At 48.5% G+C, this 22,928-nt stretch overlaps 1 long non-coding RNA gene across 1 annotated transcript; it reads left to right on the forward strand.

The window, feature by feature from the left end:
- The first annotated feature begins 148 nt into the window (after positions 1-148).
- LOC135821439 (uncharacterized) lies at positions 149-22,421 on the forward strand. The gene is made up of 3 exons (XR_010554355.1): positions 149-189; positions 5,750-5,821; positions 22,365-22,421. It is a non-coding gene; the product is annotated as an uncharacterized LOC135821439 (long non-coding RNA).
- Positions 22,422-22,928: the final 507 nt, after the last annotated feature.

A 22,928-nucleotide genomic window follows, 5' to 3' on the forward strand; every position in this document is an offset into this window, starting at 1 on the left:
TCCCTAGTCATAACTCGTAACATGTTGTCTTTCTCCTCTGAGACGCCAAATAGAGTAAAACGAAATTCTTCCAGGAAGTGATATACATCCTATCAAAATTATACTTTGTTCTCCCAGAGATTTGAAAGGTAATCAACTTGTTCACCTACCTGCCGGGCTGTTCAGCGCCACAACCAAATTACAAAAGCTGTAAGTCATGTTTTGCATGTACCGTAAACAAGCATTTTTGGCGTAGTTCTGTTCTTTTGAGATGTGGCAAATGGGATTTCGGGATTTGGCATTTCGCTAATTGATCTCATGTACCCTCTCCCACCCTTTATGACCTGAATCTGACGCCGCTTGTGGAAGACTTTTCCAGGTAGAACTCCGTGTTGGAAGCAAAGAGCTGAGATACCGTCTTTACAGTATCCCTGGCGCATTCCTTCAAGACAGGAGCGGAAACACCGTCGGGTCCAGTTGCCTTTTTGAGGAATTCAAGACGAGCTAGAAGTCTGTGGACTGCATTGGGACAAAAGTGAACTGTCGTTAGTGCATGTGAGCCAGTGAATGCTGTGTTCAGTAAGTCCATCTTGGTAAATTCGCGGCCTTGTTGTTGGAAGAGAAACGTCCATTTTGGTATTGTTCAAGCACGCAACTGGCTGTACACTAGAGCAGTGATCCCCTGTCGCTTTGTGTCAAAAAGGCCAAAGCTAGCAAGTCTGTACACGATCCCAAGTACACTGATCTAAATTGTCAGAAATATGGACAGTGGACTCACAAATAGATATTAGCAAGAGTCCATAAACAAGAGTATGCAACTGTGATCTCTTTTCTATGGGCCAGATGCGCTGCTCGCTGCCTTCATTACATCATTCAGCTGCAGTATGCGCACTGCGGAAAATCAAACAACGCACTTTCCCTCCAGTTTGAAATGAACTTTCGTACGGAACTGGAGTTCACGCGCCAGAATTCAGAGATTTTGTAGGTACTGGAACGAATCGAGCAAAAACGGATGGGCTGGTGTGAGAAATTGAGAGTTTGGATGCATGCTTTCAGAGCGTGATGAAGGCAAGTTACGTAATGAAGGCAGCGCGCCGCGCACTGACCCATAACCACAGTTGCATACTCTTGTTTATGCACTCTTGATATTAGGTATGGCCTCTATCAAGAGTATGTTAAAACCTTGCCTCTATCTATAGTGGCGAGCTGGGCCAAAGTATTTTCTAACCTGGAATGCATACATTTATACCAGCACACAACCAGATTCAGAAACAAATTGCACATACAATGTAAGCATTGGATTCTGATTTTTGTCCCCTTTTATTTTTAAGATTTTTGAGCGTTTCCGTGATCATGTTGAAAAGAATCCTTCGACACCTTCGTTTTAATTATAGAAGGTTCGAATGGGAATTTGAGACTTTCGTTTCACCCCTAATTATTATTATTATAGGCTTTTCCGCGTTGGCATCGCCATGCAAGCTTGGCAAGCCTTCGCATAAGCTGCTCCATAATGATAAGACGAAACAGTGAATGCATGTATATACGATCTAGGACAGAACCAAGGTTGAGGATATTTTTGAAGAAAGCTGCAAGTTGTATTAAGGAACACAATGTTGGAAACTCTACGAAAGTAAACTGCAAGAAATTTTTGGGGTTGTTCTCATGATTATTGTAGTCACAGGTTGTGTTAGTAGCATTAAAGGTTGTGTTTTCACAGGTATATCGTTTACATTCCTATTCATTTAGGGGCCATCCGTAATTATCGATATTTTTCACGAAACGAAAAAGTTTAGTTATGACCCACCCCTACCCACCCACCCCCCTGAAACGAAACAATAATTAATTGACTTGAGACTTTGTGCAGAAAATGATCTTGATTGGCTGTTACAACACACACATATCCTTCACATGCAAGCACTATTAACCCTTTACCGGCAAGTAATAGTTACTTGGTCCGGCTCATCGCAATTGTCGCTTATCTCCCACGCACCTTTTGACAGGTAAAACCCAGTCCGATCACGATATCGAACTTACTTTTGCTTGGGAGGTTGTGATGGCAAGATCAAAGGAGGCACCAAAGAAAAATGATCGCGACTAGCACTTTGAATCGCGATGTGTTCGACTTTTTTGGGAAGTGGGAATCTGGCCATTCACTGTCTGTGTTGCCAAAAGCGCAGCGACCCGAAGACCGGAACTGTGGCAGGGGCAACTGACATCCAGGACAATCCTGGAGAGCGTGACAGGCACACGCGTGCACGGCAGAGGAGTACGAGCCGCATGAGCGTCATGCTGAAGAAGAAAGGTATTTTTGATGCGATGCGCCCTGCCGACGGTTGTTGTTCCTTGCTTGGTGGACCTAGCACTAGTAGTAGCAGCGGCATTACAAGAGTCGTGGTCAGCGTATCCAGCGGAGCGTATGACAGCTGTCTGGAGAGGCCCGTATGCCTCGAAGGCTTTGTTGAAACACGCTGTGGAGACACACAGGTCACACTGCCCACGGTTCCTTCAAGCACCGAAGTGACAGCCACAGCTGTTCCTTTCCCGTTGCTGCCATACGACAGCCTGAGTGGGAAAGTAAGAGATACTCTATCTACGCCAGCAGCTAGACACCAGCAAATGTCAGCTCATGTAACGGCGCGGCATCTCGAGTGATACAGAGATGTGAATGAACTCTGAACCTGTAAGAGTGTGAGTGCAAGAACGCGCTCCTTCGCGGATTTATTTCGTGCATTTTGCTTACCTTGCTTCCTTTCTTTGACTCGCTTCACCTGATTCCATTGCTGAAATTTTTTTCTTGTGGCGGAGAGTATTCTTGTATCATGCTTTCTCACTATGCCTACTGGAAATTTCACAGAGCGGTAACAAAACTCCTGTTCTTAGTGGCGATAGATAAGCGACAATTGCGATGAGCCGGACCAAGTACTTTTGTATATGAAATCCATAACATTTTTGAATGATGCCAATAATTCACAGCGAGGCCACATTTTGTATGATTGTGCAAGTCAGTTATGTTTTCTTGGAAGTCTGGTACTACCGGTACTTCTTGACCATGGAAACATTTATTTTCACCTACCACACACATACCCTGCTAAATAATTGGCACCTGTACGTCTAAACACGGGAATAGTACACATGCAAATTGTCAGAGTTCCGACATTGACATGATACTGCCAAAACAAGTCGACTTCGGAGCAGAAACAAACGCCATAGCTATCACAGACTTCAGTGAATCAGTGGTCGTGCCTCGCTCGCAAATGAGAGCAGCATTGCCCTAGAATCGCTGTCGGAAAGCTCCGTAAGGTCGCACACACGCCGCGCTGCGCTGCCGGAAATCAGGCACGTAGAATTTCGATGTCCTAAATTTCCGTCTCTGGAAGACTGTCGACACGGGGATCACTCTCCATGGCTTCCCCACCATAAGCACGATCAGATTCGTCCAGGTACAATACGACGACATTGTCTTCAGCGGCTGGCGCTCCCCATGTTTGCGTGAGAATTTACTTGGCGTGCGCTCCGCTCCGTAATTTGAAATTCTCTTGCATCGGCGGCTGGAACGAAGTATTTATCTTTCTGTCGTCGGTCCCAGCGCGAATGACTGCTAGGTCCTCGTCGGAGAAGTCATCCGAGGACGAAAGGAACTCACAACTGCACTGAGTACAGAGTGGTATCACTGCATCCATGCAGCACTTGCCTGGCCGCGCGACGTACTGTCGATCTACTTCGAAGTACACAATGTATGCATGCATCAATGCATGCAGTGCGCGTTGATTTTTCCGCTTTCGATGTTTTTTTCAAAAAGAAAAACGGTCACTACCCACCCACCCAGAAATGAAACTTTTTCGTTTCGTGAAAAAGATCGATAAATACGGATGGCCCCTTGCAGGATCATATTTTCACAAAATATGTTAGTGAACGAGTTATGTTATTGTACACCGTACAGCCATGCAGCTGCCACAGGTGGAAGTAGTATTAGGCTTTGATGTACTTGGTCCGGCTCATCGCAATTGTCGCTTTTCTATCGCCACTAAGAACAGGAGTTTTTTTACCGCTCTGTGAAATTTCCACTAGGCATAGTGAGGAAACATGATACAAGAATTCTCTCCGCCAGAAGAAAAAAAATTCAGCAATGGAATCAGGTGAAGCGAATCGAAGAAAGGAAGCAAGGTAAGCAAAATGCACGAAATACATCCACGAAGGAGCGCGATTTTGCACTCACACTCTTACAGGTCCAGAGTTCATTCAACTCTGGATCACTCGAGCTGCCGCCCCGTTGCATGAGCTGACATTTGCTGGTGTCTAGCTGCTGGCGTAGACTGGAGTATCTCTTGCTTTCTCAGGCTGTCGTATGGCAGTAATGGGAAAGGAACAGTTGTGGCTGTCACTTCGGTGCTTGAAGGAACCGTGGGCAGTGTGACCTGTGTGTCGCCACAGTGTGTTTCAACAAAGCCTTCGGGGCATACAGGCCTCTGCAGACAGCTGTCAAATGCTCCGCTGGATACGCTGACCACGACTCTTGTAATGCTGCTGCTAGGTCCACCAAGCAAGGAACAACAACCGCCCGCCGGGCGCATCCCATCAAAAACACCTTTCTTCTTCAGCATGACACTCATGCGGCTCATACTCCTCTGCCGTGCACGCATGCCTGGCACGCTCTTCAGGATGTCAGTTGCCCCTACCACAGTTCCGGTCTTCGGGTCGCTGCGCTTGGCTTTTGGCAACACAGACAGTGACTGGCCAGATTCCCACTTCCCAAAAAAAGTCAAACACATCGCGATTCAAAGCGCTAGTCACGATCATTTTTCTTTGGTGCCTCCTTTGATCTTGCCATCACAACCTCCAAGTATGTTAGATATCGTGATTGGACTGGGTTTTACCTGTAAAAAGGTGCGTGGGAGATAAGCGACAATTGCGATGAGCCGAACCAAGTACGTTTTTTATCACATTGCTGCATAGGTCTTTCCACTCTTGTCGTGACTGGGCGATGGCATGGAGGTTTTCAAGTTGCTCACGTTTCTTGAGTGACCCCCCGATACGCTGCAAGTCCTGGTGCAGACTCAGTGGCAGAGTTGTACGTGGCCGGCCCCGCCAGGTGGCAGCGGAACTTGAGTTTTCGAAATACCGTATTTTTCCGGTTGTAAATCGACCTTGTATGACTGGAAATAGAAGGAGAAAGGGTGGGGGTCGACTTGCAACCGGGATTCGACATATAACCGGGAACTATCAGTATCTTTAAAAAATGACCTGCAATGCATGCACGAGTGCACCATGTGTACACATGTTTGCCAGTTAATTGGCCTTTTTCAAGGATTGGGTAACTTTTACCCTCCTATAGGGAATGTTTACATGATTTGTTGATGTGTCAGTAGCAGAGAGTGGTAAGTAGTGCTTCTTTTGGTGCAAACTTCAAAACGCGTCAATTGAGACCTCCGGATACGGGGGTCGACTTATAACCGGGGTCGACTTCGCACTTCGCACTTTCTGACCGTTTATCATCTCGTTACCGTCGTGGATAGTTGCTGCATAACTCGTTCTCATGTGTTTCTTCTCTTTTTAACATTAAATTTTTATTACTGGCTCAGGTTCCGAGTTTAGACTTTCTTCGAGTGCCGACTCTTTTAAAAATAATCTTTCTCTTTTGTATAAATAATAATAATCCCTAGTTATAACTCGTAACAGGTTGTCTTTCTCCTCTGAGACGCCAAATAGAGTAATAAGAAATTCTTCCAAGAAGTAATATCCATCCTATCAAAATTATACTTTGTTCTCCCAGAGATTTGAAAGGTAATCAACTTTTTCACCTACCTGCCGGGCTGTTCAACGCCACAACCAAATTACAAAACCTGTAAGTCATGTTGTGCATGTACCGTTAAATTATTTTTTGCGCACGCGCAATAATTATGTTAACACAGAAGGCGCATGCTCTGTTCCCAACAAACTCTCCAGCGCGCTCATTGTTCTCCGAAGTCCACTGTTCTTGACTTCAGTTCTTGCTTTGTCCGCATTGGCAGTGTATTTCTTTCTCAATTCTTTCCTCACGGAGATGCCCCGTGTACGTAAGCAGTCGGCCCCCGGGCCCAGGCGTTCCAGTCGCAGGCGCGCCTCGTCGTCCCTGTATGCCGACACTCCAAATCGAGCCCCTGCGGACCATAAGGCCGATCGTTCCGGCGATGCCCGTGGGGAGCAGGGCGATATCCCGTCCGCCGTTCCCCAGCCGGCCAGCTTACTCACAACTGGGCTAGATCCACGTTCCGTTACAGCGGCCGTGTCGACGGCCCTGCACTCCCTGCTGACTCGTGTCGAGCGCCTTGAGGAACGAATTTCAGCTCGCCAGGATCCGGACGGCCATGCTCAGGCGGCGGTCCCCTCAGTGGCAGATGTGGTCCAAACCGCGTCCAACTCCGTCACCTATCACCTGCCGCAGGTCAACTCCGGCCCGATGGACATTTCCCTCATGGAACCCGCGCTGCCTCCGATCGCAGCGCCCATGGCGAACACTCCTTAGTCCAGCTCTAATGTTCCCATGGTCCCGCGTAAGTTGCTTGACAAAATCACACGCGGCGAATATATTGAGCTGGAGGATCTCCTCCCGGAGAATGTGGGTGCAGGGTCCGAGCCCTTGGAGCTCAGTACCGCCAACGGAGAGGGCCGGCGTGTGTCCCTCAATTTATGTGTGACTAAGAAGTGCTCCATTGTTGACTTCACTGCCTGGCTGGAATCCTACACAATCTACATGGCCTGCACACTGAAATATGTGCCATTCCGAGCACTGGAGCTGGTGACGTACCAGCACATTATCTTTTACTGCCAACCAGCAGCTGTACTGGGGTATGACCGTGCCTTCCGTGCAGCGGTGGCAACAACCTCGCCTCGTTGGGACGCAATCGACCAAAGCCTCGGGAGCCTGCACCTGATCCGGGCACCCCGACCATCATGTCCGCGCTGCACAATGCACCACAACCGTGACTGTTGCCCACAGTATTTGGCACGGCCACATGCTCCAGCTGGCACCAATACCAGCCGTCCTACTCAGCCATTTCTGGCCGGGGTGGGCAGCACCCGCCAGATCTGCCTCAACTTCAACCGTGGCCGCCCATGCCAACACCAGCCCTGTAAACACTTGCACGTCTGCTCAACCTGCGGTGACCGAGGTCATCCCACCGCTCGCTGCACCAACGACGGTCGCCGGGGACCCCGCCAGACGGACAAGCCCGTCGCAGCGAAGTAGTCTCCCCACGCCTCTGTGCATAGCCCGCCTAATGACTCTTTAGCCTCGTATTTCTACTCGTGTCCTCTCTGACTTTATCCTTAATGGCTTGCAACACGGGTTCCCCATTGGCCACTCTGGTGCTTCTGTATCTATCATCTCTGGCAACCTCCCCACTGCCATCGAACATGCTCAGTTTGTACAACAACAAATTGCTGACCGGGTCCGACGTAACAAATCGGCCGGTCCTTTCTCTGTCCAGCCTTTCCACCCATGTGTATGCTCTCCGCTCGGCGTAGTGCCCAAGAACAACGGAAATTCCGCCTCATTCACCACCTGTCTTACCCTGACCGTATGTGTAATAGTTTTACCTTGACACTTCTTGCTTGTCTTAAGGTAACACCTTGTGTTCCTACTTGTCCCACTCCTGCGGTTCCCGCCTTTCTTTTGCTTTATAACCTCTGGTTTGAACATCATTCGGGGAATTCTCCAATCAATCAAGTCTATACTGTTACACTGGTAGCTTGAGGATGGTTGAGATCATCGTTTCCCCTTTGACTTGCCTTGTGCTCCTGGCCGCTACTGCTCTGCTATACGCCGCTTTCCGTGAGATCCGCCGCGCTCGGGACAACGTGGCTGCTACAGTTGGACGACATCAATTACCTGCTACATCAAGCTCAAGTCCTCCGGATCTAGCCCCTTGTCGATCGCATTCTCTCTCCCAGACAAGCCCGAGCGTCAAACGAGTTACCAGAGAACCAAATGTTTTCCATGGCAACCCTTCCGAGTTCAAAGAGTGGGTATTTACGGTCGAGTTAGCCTTGAAGTGCTCACCTCAAGGTGACCCGGAGAGCCAAGTTAACTTTGCGGCTAGCTACCTCGCTGGGAATGCGCGTCTTTGGCTAATTTCCTCCACAGAAGCAGGTGAGCAATTTTCATATTGGCATTCTTTGAAAAGCGCCCTAGCGCGAGTGTATGGCCCGCACTATGACGGGGAAAGAGTGCGGTTGGATATGTTCTCTATCCAACAGCGTGGGTCAATTGAATCGTACGTAACGGAGTTTTCGCGGCTAAGTTTACAGGTGCCGGAACTTGACGAACTCTCCAGAGCCTTGCTATTTGTCAACGGCCTGCACGGTAACATGCGGACCTTGGTAGTGAAGGAACACCCCACTACACTGTCATCCGCCGTTCGGTCAGCGCTAGCAGTCGCCTCAGACAGCCGATTTCAGCGCAGACCACCACTGGCGACCGCGCCGGGATTCGCACCACCATCAGGTAGCAGAAAGCTAACAAAACTAGGCCCCGAGGAACGTGAGACATTACGAGCCCAGGGGGGGGGGGGGGGCTGCTTCGCATGTCGTCGACCAGGCAATATGGCCCAGAATTGCCCGCAGCATCGAGATCACCCAAACGGTCGACTAAGGCCGATTCGATTACTGACGCAGCAAGAAAAGGCATCACCTGCGTGTAGTGTGTGCTCCGTCCCTACCCGTAACCGATTCAGTAGCCTCACTGTGGAGGATGTTGACGATGATGCTGCATGCTCCGAAGCCAATTTCAAGCGAGATGTTACACTAACTATTGAGGCCCAGGTTACCAGCGTCAATGTGGAAACGGAACAGGAGCTCCTGCGTGTAGAAGGCAAAATCAACGGTCGTCGCGCGCTTATGTTAATAGATTCGGGCTCGACCCATGATTTCATTGCCAAACAGTTTGCCAGGAGAGTTAAAGGGGAACTACACCCAAAAATCAAAACTTCATGGTCCGTAGAGTTTTGGACGCTGAGTCGAATGGTGAAGGTCCCACTTCGATCCGACCAAGCGTTCCTGAGATATCTTCGGTTTAAATTGTACTTTCGGGGGACGCGCCATGACGTCATGCGGCCGCGACACACCCCCAACACGCCCTTCTACGTCATTGAGACTCGCTTGCCTGGGCCAAGCTCAGAAGTACAGGTATTTTGGTATGTGAAAGGAATAGTTCTGACAAAGACGTCCTCACCATGAGCGATTCCGACGTATCAGACGAGCTTGAAAGCTCAGAGCCTGAGCTGAAAATGTTTGGCTTCGAGCATGAGCCGAAATTTTCAGGAAAGGATATGGCAGCGCAAGCGGTGGCTTCCATTCGGGCTGTAAATGTGGATGAAGCAGAAATTACTGCAATTGGAGAAGTCGCTCTCCATCAGCAACATCTGGCAACCGGTTGGCTGGGCTATTTCGAAATGAAGCGGCAGCCAAAGCAGCTCAGACAAGCCTGACAATCCGTAAGTGTTTTCACAGTATAGTCCTACGTAATGCTCACAAATCGAATCGTTCTCTTCATATCGTAAATTGTGTGAAATTTTGTATTCGCACAGCACTCAGATCAATAGTCTCCTCACTCATGGAGTTTGCTGCGTAACATGGCTAGCATTATCTCCGTGCAAGTCGTGCAATGTGTATCGGTTCACTTGTGCTTTATCTCACATAAGTGGACTGCACCTCAATTCGTATTGTGGCGAAATACATTCTCACCTTTTGCATTATCACTTAGTCTTTACAGAATGCTGAGACGTTCTCTTGGATTTCACGTAGCTGTGTACCAACAATTACGCTGTGCACTCTAGCAGCAGCAGCACAGTCGCATATTGAGCGCGTTTTGCCCTACTGTGGTGTCTCATGACTGCATTACCGGAGCAGCTCTGTCCTTGATTATCATTCTAAAATGTGTGCACATATCCGCCTGCGCCCCACACACGCACGCACATGTGCTCACCTTGGTGGGCACATAGTATAGTAGTCACACATGCTCACGTACGCAGACACGCAATTTCACAAGCGCGTGCGCACACGAGTGCATAAGCATACAAGTGCCTGTGCACATGCTCGTGCACGCACACATGCGCACACTCATGCACTTGGTTGCATACCCACACATCCCTCAGGATCACCAACGGCAATGCATCTACTACTTGTCATTCCATGTCCCTCCCGCAAGGGGGAGAGAATGACATAAAGGAGAACACAGAATAGATGACGTGAATATCTTTGGTATGTTATATTACATTACACAAAAGCACACGCATGTGCGCGCACACACACACACACTCACGCAAGTGCGCCCACACACACACTCACGCGCATGCGCGAGCGCACACACTCAGTGTCACGCGCGTGCGCGCGCACACACTCACGCGCGTGCACCCACACACACAATAATAATAAGGTCTGTCTCTCACGCGCGTGCGCGCAAACACACTCACGTGCGCGCACACTCACGCACGGGCGCGCGCACGCACACACTCACGCTCGTGCGCGCACACTCACGCGCTTGCACGCATACACACAATAATAATAATGTCTGGCTCTCATCTGCATCCATACTGAGAAAACCCAACGAGTTCCCGAATAGGTGTACACCGTTGCCGGTATGTGGACTATCTTCTCTCCTTGAACTGCGGGTCATTGCGTGATGTAGCTTATCAGCAGTACATACTGTGTGTTCATACAGGAAAAAACATGCCAGCTAGAGGCGCTGGCGCTGCAAACAGTCCTTCCTATAACCTTGGGGCAGTGGCGGTGGTCGTAGCTCAACAGTGAGTCACTGCGACCGATGGTACAGCCGCTCTTGATCTTCTTCCTGTAAAATCAAGGACAGCAATCGCAGACAGGTTCATCGATCGCACGCAGTATAGCCTAGGGGAACAGGAGATCTACTGCCGTCTACCTCATCAGGCCGGTTTCGGAAAGCTTCACATTTCGTAGTGATGTAGTCCAAAACAATTCTACAAATGCTTTGGAAAAGAAAGAACTACATACAGTAGCTAGCGTTTTTGAAATATTGCACTCACCTCCGCTTTTCGACTGACACTTCACAGTGTGGCGTGCGAAAAAGGACGCACCACAGTTTCATCCACCAGCGTCCGCATCGGATGAGTGCCATAATATTCCTCCTGAAAATCCTCCTCTGCCAAATGGCTGGAACACGCGCGAAGGATTTACATTGTAGTCCCTAAATTGTCAAGCAAATAATTATGTCGCTTGATAGCTGCTATGGTGCACTGCTCGGCCTGTGCCAAGCACAATCCTTCAGAAATTGGTGCAGGTTCATCCCAGGGGGGTTAGTAGTAAGATTATAGTAGCCAACAACACAGCCAGAAGCCATGATGACACAAATACCCTCTTCTTCCATGGACAAACAGAAAGAAGATGCGAAATCCCAGTGTTTCTGGATCTGGCCAAAGGATCACCAAGTCTCAATGACGTCACGGGTTTGTGACGTCACGGCACGGACCCGAAAAGGACAATTGCAAACGGATATATCTCAAGAACGCTTGGTCGGATCGAAGTGGGACCTTCACCATTCGACTCAGCGTCCAAAACTCTACGGACCATGAAGTTTTGATTTTTGGGTGTAGTTCCCCTTTAACCTGCCAACCGAAATTGGCTCGGAAAACCTGAATGTCACGCTGGCTGATGGAGCATCAAGCTCGTTTGCCATGGAGACGACCCATGAATTGAAGGTTATCGTAGGGGACTTCAGCGATAACCAAACCTTCACGGTGTTCCCCCTTCATCGCTATGACGCTATATTGCGGAAACCTTGGTTAACGCGTAACAATCCAGACATAAACTTCCGGACGAATGAAGTCAGGTTGAACTCGAATGGTTTGCCTTGTGCGTCGCCCAGTCAAAGCGAACCGACCGCTCCTGTGGAGGCGATGTTCATATCTGGTCGTCAGGCTAGGCATGCTCTTAGGAGTGGAGACGAAGGTGTTCTGGCGTGGGTCAGCGTAAAAGACGGCATTGGCAAGGAACCTCCCGACAAATCCACTCAGAACGAGCACCCAGATCTCAAGGCCATGTTCCGTGACTATGACGATCTTTTCCCGGATGATCTGCCAGCTAGACTCCCACCAGAGAGGTCTGTAGACCACGAAATCCGCCTGGAGGAAGGCTCATCAACCCCATCGCGACCTGCCTATCACCTGCCCAGGCCAGAAATGGAGGAATTGAAGAAACAGCTCATAGAACTCTTGAAAAAGGGTTTCGTAGAACCAAGTAAGTCCCCCTTTGGTGCACCGGTGTTTTTTTGTCAAGAAAGCTGATGGTTCGTTACGCATGGTCTGCGATTGGAGGGAGCTAAACAAGATAACTGTTAAGAACAAGGCGTGCTTGCCCAATGTGGATGATTTATTCGATACCGTACAGGGCGCTAGGTACTTCACGAAACTAGACCTCCGATCAGGGTATAATCAGATTCGCATTCAAGCTGAGGACGTGCCCAAAACCGCGATTAACACTCCCTTTGGGCATTACCAATTTAGGGTCATGGGATTTGGTCTCACCAATGCACCGGCAACATTTCAATCCATGATGAATACGATTCTTCAACCATATCTGAGGGAGTTCGTAGTCGTGTTCCTAGATGACATACTCATCTTCAGCAAAACGTGGTCGGAGCATATGCAGCATGTCCGGTCGGTAGTGAGCGTGCTCCGGGACAACCAGTTATTTTGCAAACGGTCAAAATGTGAATTTGGCATGGAGAGTGTGCGGTTCCTGGGACATTGCATTGATGGACTGCACATCGCCCCTGACCCAGACAAGATTGCCGCAGTAAAGGTCTGGCCCGCTCCGACTTCCGTCACAGAGGTGAGGCAATTTCTTGGATTTACGAGAATTTTTTAGGCGATTCATAGATCAATACTCATCGCTCTCTAAGAACTTAGAGGAGATAACGGGAAAACATGCACGATTCGAGTGGAACAGCTCTCGGCAACATGCCTTTGAATCGCTAAAGCATGCCTTGTTGAATGCGCCCCTATTGCGGCAGGCTGATGTGAACCGACCATTCAGAGTGGTAACAGATGCAAGCGATTTCGCCTTGGGATGTGTTCTTCTCCAAGAACTAGAGGAAGATGCCTGGCATCCAGTGGCTTATGCTAGCCGAAAATTGTCTGCTGCTGAACAGAATTATGCAGCTACAGAAAGAGAAACATTGGCCGTAGTGTTTGCGCTTAAGACCTGGCGCATCTACCTCTTTCAACACTTTGAGGTCATTACAGACAACATGGCGGTAGTTTATATGAAAACAAAACCAAGCATTACAAAGAGAGATGCGCGATGGGTTGAATTCCTAGCTGACTATGACTACACAGTCCGTCACAGACCCGGCAGAGAGAACCCTGCAGATCCCCTTTCGCGTCGCCCAGATCTCCATGAGAGTAACCTCGTGGAGAATGCAGTACCACGTTTGAATGCTATTGAGTATGCTTTAGCAATGAATGATGACGTGTCCAATACAATATCAGATGCCTACCAGAGAGACAAAGAGCTAACTCCCATCATAGAAAGATTGAAGCATTCTCTCCGAGATAATTTGCATTATCGCTATTATTGGGACGAATCCACTGATCGCTTGTACCTCAAGGCATCCCCCAATAACCGGTTGTGCATACCACAGTGCGGTGTCCGGTTAAAGCTCATTCAAGAACACCATGAGTGTGCAACGGCTGGCCACCCGGGTCGTGATCGAACGTACTTCCGCCTAGCACGTTTTTTCTACTGGCTCCGAATGGGTCTCGATATCAAGAGATTTGTCAAAACCTGTGATCTCTGCCAGCGAATGAAGGAAGGTCAGCCACGAACAGGGCTTCTCCAGTCACTTCCAATACCTAATAGTCCTTGGCAGGATATCTCAATGGATTTTATTGTTGGATTGCCCCTTACTTCTCGTGGCTTCGACGCAATTTACACCTTTGTGGACCGACTTACGAAATGCGTACATCTTGTTCCAACAAACTCCAAGATTGATGCTAAGGGCAGCGCTCACCTGTACATTCAAAACGCGTTTCGTCTGCACGGGCTGAGCTCGACCATTGTTTCCGATCGCGATCCACGATTCACTGTAGCTTTTTTCAAAGAAGTATTCTCTCAGCTTGGAACTAAATTGGCATTCAGCACTGCTAACCACCCTCAAACGGATGGTTTGACACAGAGAGTTAACCGGCACGTGGGAGATGTTCTAAGACCATTTGTGAACTTGAGACAGGACAATTGGGATTCGCTTCTACCACTCTGCGAGTTTGCAATTAATAGTTCATAACAGTCATCTGTAGCTAATACACCGTTCTATCTTAACTATGGGTTTGGCCCTAAGTCACCGCCCGAATTCATTCTTACGGGAGGGGAAAGGAGTGATTCGGTCGATTGGCTTCATGAGCAGGAAGCCGCACTAAGGATAGCTCGAGATGCAATGCTCGACGCCCAGGCAAGGCAAGCTCTATACGCAGACCAGACGAGAACGCCCAGTGATTTGAAGGTTGGTGATAGCGTTCTTGTCTACAGAGACTTTCTACTGACCCCGGAAGCTCGTGGCCAGCCCTCTCGGAAGTTGCAACCCAAGTGGTTTGGTCCGTATCGTATCCAGGCTAAGATTGGAGCGAATGCTTTTCGCTTGGAACTACCCCGTGAACTTCGCTGCCATCCCATGTTTAATGTCACTGCTGTTAAACGCTACGAAGAGAACACGATTCCTGGAAGACACCAACCCCCGCCTCCGCCCTTCACAGATCTAGATGGACACACACGCTATGTTGTCGAAGCCGTTTTGAATCACCGACACCGCAGTGGTGAGCAACACTTCCTGGTGCATTGGAAGGGTTACCCCAGCAGCGAAGCTACGTGAGAGCCCGCTGGCAACCTATGTGATGAGTCTGGTCGGAATATTAAACCGCTGCAGAACTATCTAGCCTCACAACGACAGCAGCCTTGATCTAACTGGGCTGAGCCATATGCATCTCTTACTGAGATAGTTAATAATATGTTATAGACTGATATAGTTTTGCGTCATCACCTTGTGAGAGTGATGAAGTTGAGTTGGATTACACTTCAATGTGGTTATGCATGTGCATGAGTGATTATTTAATATTCCCCTTTCCACAATTGCATCTCCTAACTGGATTGTGTTATCTAATAGAACCTTGGGCTTCCTATGGGGCCGGGAGAGTGTAATAGTTTTACCTTGACACTTCTTGCTTTTCTTACGGTAACACCTTGTGTTCCTACTATTCTCACTCCTGCGGTTCTCGCCTTTATTTTGCTTTATAACCTCTGGTTTGAACATCATTCGGGGAATTCTCCAATCAATCAAGTCTATACTGTTACAGTATGTCTGTCAATGGTGGAATAAACAAGGATTCGTTCTCCCTACATTATGTCACAGTGGACGATGCAATTGAGCTTCTGCAACGTCAAGGTACCGGCGCCTTGATGGCGAAGCTCGACATACGCAATGCATTTGGTGACAAAGTCTGCCAATGTTCACACATATTCTCATGAAATGCTTCCACTCCATTTTATTTGTGATCACATTATAAAAAGTTCACACAAATTGAGTGTCAGCAAACACACAATGTCATAACAAACATTTCTTTAATAATAATCATACCGCTTGCATGTCTTTATCTCTATACATTTCCTCATATAATTTTCTTCATCTTTCTGTGAGAACCGGACCTATTGGCCGGTAAGAAGGCAATCATGTCTGTGTAATTGGTGAAGTAAAATATAAGTCAACAACAACAACAACAACATTTCGACTGGTCCCTGTCGCACCCACTGCATACCATTTGTTGGGTTTCCAGTGGCAGGGCCAATTCTACTATGACAAAATACTGCCATTCGGTCTGAGGTCCACACCCTACTTTTTTAACTGCACTGTGGACGCACTTTGCCAGATAAGCTGTGAACTGTTCCCCACCTCCTGCACCTTCTGGACGACTTCTGGCTCTGTGTCCCTGCAAAATCAACGCTATGTGCGCAGCGTCTGAACGTGGTCCTCTCCGAATCCCGCTACCTGGGAGTTCCCATTGCCGACCAAAAGACAGTCGGCCCAACCTCCTGTCTCACCTTCCTGGGCATCGAACTGGACTCCGTCCAGAAAGTGGCTCATCTCCCACAGGACAAGGTTGACGACATCCGCTCCAGACTATTGGCCTTTCGCCAACGCCAATCCTGCCGTCTACGGGAGCTTGAACAGCTGTTGGGCAAGCTGAACTTTGCCAGCCGCGTCATCACGCCGGGCCGTACATTCATGCGCCGACTGTATGATGCCACGCGCAACGTTTCCAAGCCCTACCACCGCATCCGTCTCTCTCCAGAACGTCATCTGGACCTTCTTTGGTGGTCTAACCTACTCGATGGCTGGAATGGCAAGTCATTCTTCCTCGATCTCCAGGAGATGCTGGCCAGCAACATCCTGATAGAAACTGACGCATCTGGCGCCATTGGGCATGGCGCAGTTTACGGCACGCATTGGTTCGCCGACACCTGGTCACCACAACACACACACGTGACTCCGCTCTGCATTACGTTCAAGGAGCTGTATCCCATCTGCATTGCATGTGCTACGTGGGGCCACCAGTGGTGTCGCAAGCGTATCCGCTTCCATACCGACAACGAAGCTGTCGCCGCTGTTCTCAAGTCTGGCACCAGTCGCTGCCCTAATGTGATGTCACTCCTACGGCAGCTCTTCTTCATCTGCGCCAAGGGTAACTTCATGGTCACCGTCCGTCACATACCTGGAACTACTAACATCCTTGCTGACGCTCTCTCCGGGCAAGATTTCAAGCAATTCCTTTCGTGCCACCCTACCGCCGTTCACATGCCCACTCCCGTGCATGCTCTTCCGTCCATTCCTTGCCTTGCACAGCCGAGTGACAGAAGTCCACATGCAAAATGCCATGAAAGCTTGCAGCACCGGTCCTGGGTAAGCGCTGATCAGACAGACTGAGCCCACTTATTGTGGGTGCCAAATCATAACCGAATGTCACCAATGTACCGACTGTACTTCCTCCGCGTCATCGAAATTGTCGCAGTTTGACTTTTGATATAAAACGGGGTATTTACTCACCAGCACTCGTACCAGAGGCAAGGAATCGGACATAGGCGATGGTCATCAGTATAGGGTGACGGCAAAGTTCTATTTTCTGTTATTGGAAGCTGGAATATTTGAACTAGACGCAATTTCTTCGCTGATGTCGATGAGATGGTAATTTCGACTCGGTGAGATCAGTCAGGCGTTGCAGCCTGCGCATTTCTCGTACTTATGGCCATTCAATCAAGCCTCGTCACTGTTTCACCTTAGCTGGGGTGAGAATGAATTCGTGGAACAGGTGGCAGCGCTTGGAGAAACATCGAGGGGTCAGCAAACTAAATGCCTGCAACAGCGATAAAATGTGTCGCTCTGGCCGAGACACTCAGTACTACTACTAGTACATGATTGTACCTGCAAGAGCCGTGTACTTTTGCAGACTATACACATAGTGCTAGTGATGCACGCGCAGGTGCCGTACCATGATACCAGTGAATCAGGGCCGAGCAGTGATGCTGAAAAAGAGGGCGCGCTGGACGTGATAGTACACTTACCTGCATGAGCTGTGACCACACAGCTAAAATGGGCATGCCACGGCTAAAAAAAGTTCATTTCAAGATCGAGGTGATACCGCCGACGGTAATCAACCGACCTCGCAACGATCGTGTATTCTTACTAGGCTTCGTTGGTGGAGAAGTAGAAATCATCCAGAGCTAGCAGACGACAAGCATAGCAGCTCTTGTCCTGTGGAGAATGTCAAAGCGTTTGAGATGAGGCGCGACCAACTTTGAACCTTCCTTGAAATATTTCGGAACGATAATTTTGCGTCCATTGACATCAGGGACGACGAGGACTTCATCTCTGCATGAAAACTCTCAGTCCAACTGTCCTGGAACGTTACTCTAGTCTTCAGACTATCATACTGTGTAATAAGTTTTGAATGGTTTAGGTTATGGAGTTGTCAGTAACAAGTGACAAGTCACTAGTTAAACTGCGACAATTTCGATGACGCGGAGGAAGTACACTCAGTAACGCAATATCACTCTACTACAGTAAGATCGGGCGCCGAAGAAAGCAGGGGCTCGAGCGCAGCCTAGGAAAGTTCTTTAATTTTTGATTCTAGCCCGACCGTTCTTATTCACCCGCGCACGGCGAGTCGAGTGACGTCATGACGTTTGTCATGTACATGTACATGTACATGTATATGTACATGTAGTGCAATGTAGTACTTCTAAACTAGTGAGTGTCGTAATTGGGAATGAGTGTACATGTAGCAGTTACTGTTTACACGTGTACATGACATGTACTCACCTCCCATACATGTACAATGTAGTGTGTTCTTAAATCTGATAATTCTAGCCTGGACTGTTCTTAAATTTTGCGGGTTGTCCAGCCTGGGTGTTCTTCGGCGAGGTGTTCTTCGGCGCCCGATCTTACTGTGTTGTCCACAATCTGTGGCACCCCCTCTACAGTTAACAGTGAATAGGAGGTTCTCTATTTGGGGAGTCAACCTCGTTACCAGGCTCCTCATATGGCTCATTCAGCCTCTCACACTCAGACAGCTCACTCAGCCTGGAGGGCCCCGTCTGTCGTTTGCGGGTTTAGCTCCCGAACGCGGACCCGCATGCCCCATGAGTCAAGCCCGGAGATAAACTGGTCTTTTGTCAGGCTGTCGAGGTACCCCGTGGCCATCTGGAGGTAAGCTTGCCGGGCCGGGGAGCAAACCGCCTCACAGAAAGTACCCAGTTGTTCGTCTTTGGCCTGGCGACGAGCTTGAAACTTTGCGCGATGGAGGTCAACGCGTTGCGCTGGATCAAACCGAGCTTGCAGCGCCTGGACTAGCTGTTGGCGGCCTCCGTTCCTAGTGGCCGCTCGGAGCGATTGGTAATACAGCTGGGCCTCGCCTTCCAGTGCGAGACCCAGGAACTGCGTCTGCTGAGCGGGGTTCCAGTTGTTTACCGCGGCCACCTGATCGAAATGCATCAGCCAGGGCGCGAAGTTGATCTCCCGGCGACCCTTGTATTTTTTGGGCTGCACATGGTACGCCCCTCTCGGTGGTTGAGCAGGAGCGGGCGGAGCTGGGGCTGCAGCGGGCGCAGCGACGAGTACCACAGCAGGTACATTTGGTTGGGCCATCGGATCGGAGAATGTGTAAAGTAACAAAGTTAGGTATAGAATGAAACAAAACGAATTTACCGCTGCCACCAATTTGTAGCGGGCCGCAGTCTCTCGGAGGCAAGAATGCACAAGGGTCTCAGTGAACACACTGTACCTGGCAATTGAAATGTAACTATAACTGGCAATGACATTAACTGGCTCAAAAGAATCGTGAACAGCAGCTTTAATGCACAGGCAGACTCCATATGCTAATGTACGGGGATACGCTATCGAACGGAGACATGCTATACGCTACACTACGTCAGTTGAAAGAGCATGAATAGCTGCAAAATCTCTGAAAATTTTGTCTCGATCTGACCAGCCGTTCAAGAGTTATTGCCGAAAGTGTGCCCTTGCAAGGAAAGATGTTTTTTATGCTCGCTGTCATTTTTTGGCAGCACTGTATTTGAATGTGAGCAGACCGTGCGCAATTTGTCGTATCATGGAAACACGCGGAAGTGTGCAGAATTTTGCTCCAAGTCCAAAAACACGTTTTTTAGCCAAGTATTGGGCTGGACAGCGGCGGGCACCCTCGTGTGTGACGTTGCAGATATGTGGCTTGATTATTGTAGTTGACGTTGATTTAGTGACTTTGGCAAGTTTGAGTCGTGTCAAGAAGTCAGGTAGGATTCAGTACTAGGCAGTAGTGGAACGCGAGTGGTAGTCTTTGCCATTTTTTGAGGGTATCCTGGATTTGGTGTGCAGCGCTGTGGAAATGGCTTGCTGTGGAGGTCCAAGTGCTAGATGTTGTATCAAAGGTACCACCTCGTAGCACGTGCTAAACCTTAAAATATCTAAATTGACTTGGGTTTGTTGGGATCTGTGAGAGAACGCCCACTCGTTCAGTTCAGGGATCGATTTACTTTGATTTTTTTGCATAGCAGTCACTGCTACACAGTTTTACAATTGACTAGCAACTCCCAGTATTGATCAGCAGTTTTCCTTCATCAAAAGTTTACATGTATAGCTGTACAATAGCAGGATTTTGTACAGAAGAGGACAATAGCTGCAGTTGCTATTTGCTTTTCCAAGCGAATGTTCGACCTGAATATTTACGTTAGAGTTTTCGCTTGGGCACGTTACATGTTCAGCGTCCATCCGTCTTCGAGTTCTTCACAACACAATGTCTTTCAACAGGGCAGTTCCACTGATTCCTTCGACAAAGAAAGCGCTCAAACGATCGTGACATTTCGTGCAAAGCGCATCGAATTTCGCTTTTCTCCTTTTCTTCATCGAAACGAATTGACATTCCTGGCGCGTCCAGTTCTTTGTCCCTCTTCTGGACAGTGAATCACTGATCAGATTCACTGACATGTTGGCTACATGAGACTAAGAACCATCTACTTCAACTGTGCCTTGTCCAACAGAAACAAACTGAGCTTGACAGTGAAAAAAGAAAGGGGAACATCATGAAAAGTCACCGCCGTGTACAAAACTTGAGAAGACTGCAGTCATGTACGACCAGTGCTAGTGCAGTGTCCAAAATCAAAAGAGTGCGATCCGCGAGTCCGCGACCCGCGTGGACTGAGCAGGACAGGCCAGTTGGTTGGAGTAGTAAAATACTACTCCTGGACCCTAGTCAGCAGTGTGTACAACAGTCGCATGTATACTGCACACAACTGGTCTTTGTAGTGCAGTGCATCGCAGTTTTGGGCGATAAAAAACGAAAAGCGAATCGCAGCCAGTGAATTTTGATTCGCAAACTGCGATGCGAACCCGGATAAATCGATCCCTGCAGTTGTAACATATTCCAGGGCCCCGTCGAGGGGCCCTACCCCACCGCCCATGGCTGCTTCTGGACTTGTTTTAGGTTTGGATCCCGCGCACGGACAGAATGGGCACGAAAATGTTGAAAAATTGTAAATGCATTCTTTTGGCTCCTGGGTGGCTCGCACAACGTGGCACTATGCCGGATTTTGGAATTTTGGCGTGGAAAGTCTGTGAGCGAGGCGTAAGAACTTTTAACTCATGTCCAGAGGGCCAGAATAGTGGCAGGAGTCTGCGGTCAAATTTTAACTCAAATCCATTGAGGGACACCAAAGTTACTGTCGATTGAATGCCATATGAAATTTATGGGTAGGCTGACCCCTTTAAATGATAATTACAAAATAACTACGCTCCGTAGCCACCCGTGGACGCCAACAGCTTGGGGTCGTAAACAGAGCCGCCCACATCCTCACCTGCGCCGGCAGGACGACCGTGTATAAGGCGTTCGTACCACCAGTCATGGAGTATTCGCGTCTTTTGTGGATGGGAGCTGTGCAGAGTCACCTCCAGCGCTTGAACAATGTTCAGCGCCACGCACTGGGTACTATCGGCCCTGGTGGACATCTAACCATGCTGGCCACCCGCTGTACTGTTGCCCCGCTTGCCTGCCCGTACAAGCTGGACTGCTTGCCTGGTCCTCCGAATCTGCTCTCTGTTTTCCACAGCGTAATATCCCCTTGACCAACCCCAGAACTCTCAGCGAGCACGGTAGTGTCATTGACCATGAGCACCAGCTAGGCATTTCCCAAATCGGCCCAATTTTGCGCCTAATCGGCTTTTCGATTGGCTATGAGAATGTCCAAATTCGGCCATATTATCAGCTTAAAAGGCAGAATTCGGCTCAAAGCAGTACTTGAAATCACAGTATAGATGTGATTTTATTGTAATCTGCAATGAACTGTCATTAAAACAGAAACAGAAAAATAATAAGGCACCCATTTTGATAGTCCAGGGGATGGCCCACGCCTGGTAAAGAGAATAAACAGAGAAAAGAAAAGACGGATATTTCACAGGAAGTACAAGTACAATAGGGATACAGTGCAAGTAGTTAGTTCTCACAACGCAAAGCCACGCTGCACAACAGCCAAAAGCTGCAACCCTACGTTAGAGAGCCCTACGTTAGAGAGCCTTTGCTGCACATCCAGACGTGCACCTCCATAGATGTACATTTACTTGCACGCTGTAGAGGCACTAACACATCCATTCCCGACGAATTCAGCCTTCAACATTTTCTTCAGACTTCGTAGCTCACACTTTGTGTGAATCTACATAGGCGGGTGGGACACAGCCCTCATTGTAACCCACACTCCAACTACAAACTAGTACGCAAAATAGAATAAAAAGATTTTCTTCCAGGAAGTGATACACATCCTATCAAAATTCTACTTTGTTGTCCTAGAGATTTGACCGGTAATCAACTTGTTCACCTACCTGCCGGGCTGTTCAACACTACAACCAAATTACGAATCCTGTAAGTCATGGTGTGCATGTATTGGAAAAGAGATTTGTTTGAGTAGTTCTGTTCTTTTGAGAGGTGCAAATGCATATAGCACGGTATAAAGAGATTCTTCTAGGAGGTGATTTACATCCTATCAAAAATCTGCTTTGTTCTCCCAGGAGTTTGTGGAATAATAAACTTGTTTACCTACCAGCCGAGCTGTTCAATGCGACAACCGAATTAGAACACCTGTAAGTCTTGTTGTGCGTGTATCGTAAAAAGGCGTTTTTGTTGGCGTAGTTCTCTTCTTTTAGGATGAGGCGAATGGGATTTCGGGATGTGGCATCTAGGCAAAATGCGGATAATGCCGGTAGAATAATTGGCAGAATTCTGTACTTTTTCTGGTAAGTTTCATGTATGTTTTGTAAGTGGATAAAGGAATGGAGCAGAATTCGAGGAATTGCCCGCCATTAGGTTTGTATCGTTCTTCCAATTTCATTGCTTTTCGAGTAGAATCTGCCACCT

This window comes from Sycon ciliatum, chromosome 7 (genome assembly GCF_964019385.1).
Source record: "Sycon ciliatum chromosome 7, ocSycCili1.1, whole genome shotgun sequence".
In the NCBI taxonomy this organism is placed as follows: domain Eukaryota; kingdom Metazoa; phylum Porifera; class Calcarea; order Leucosolenida; family Sycettidae; genus Sycon; species Sycon ciliatum.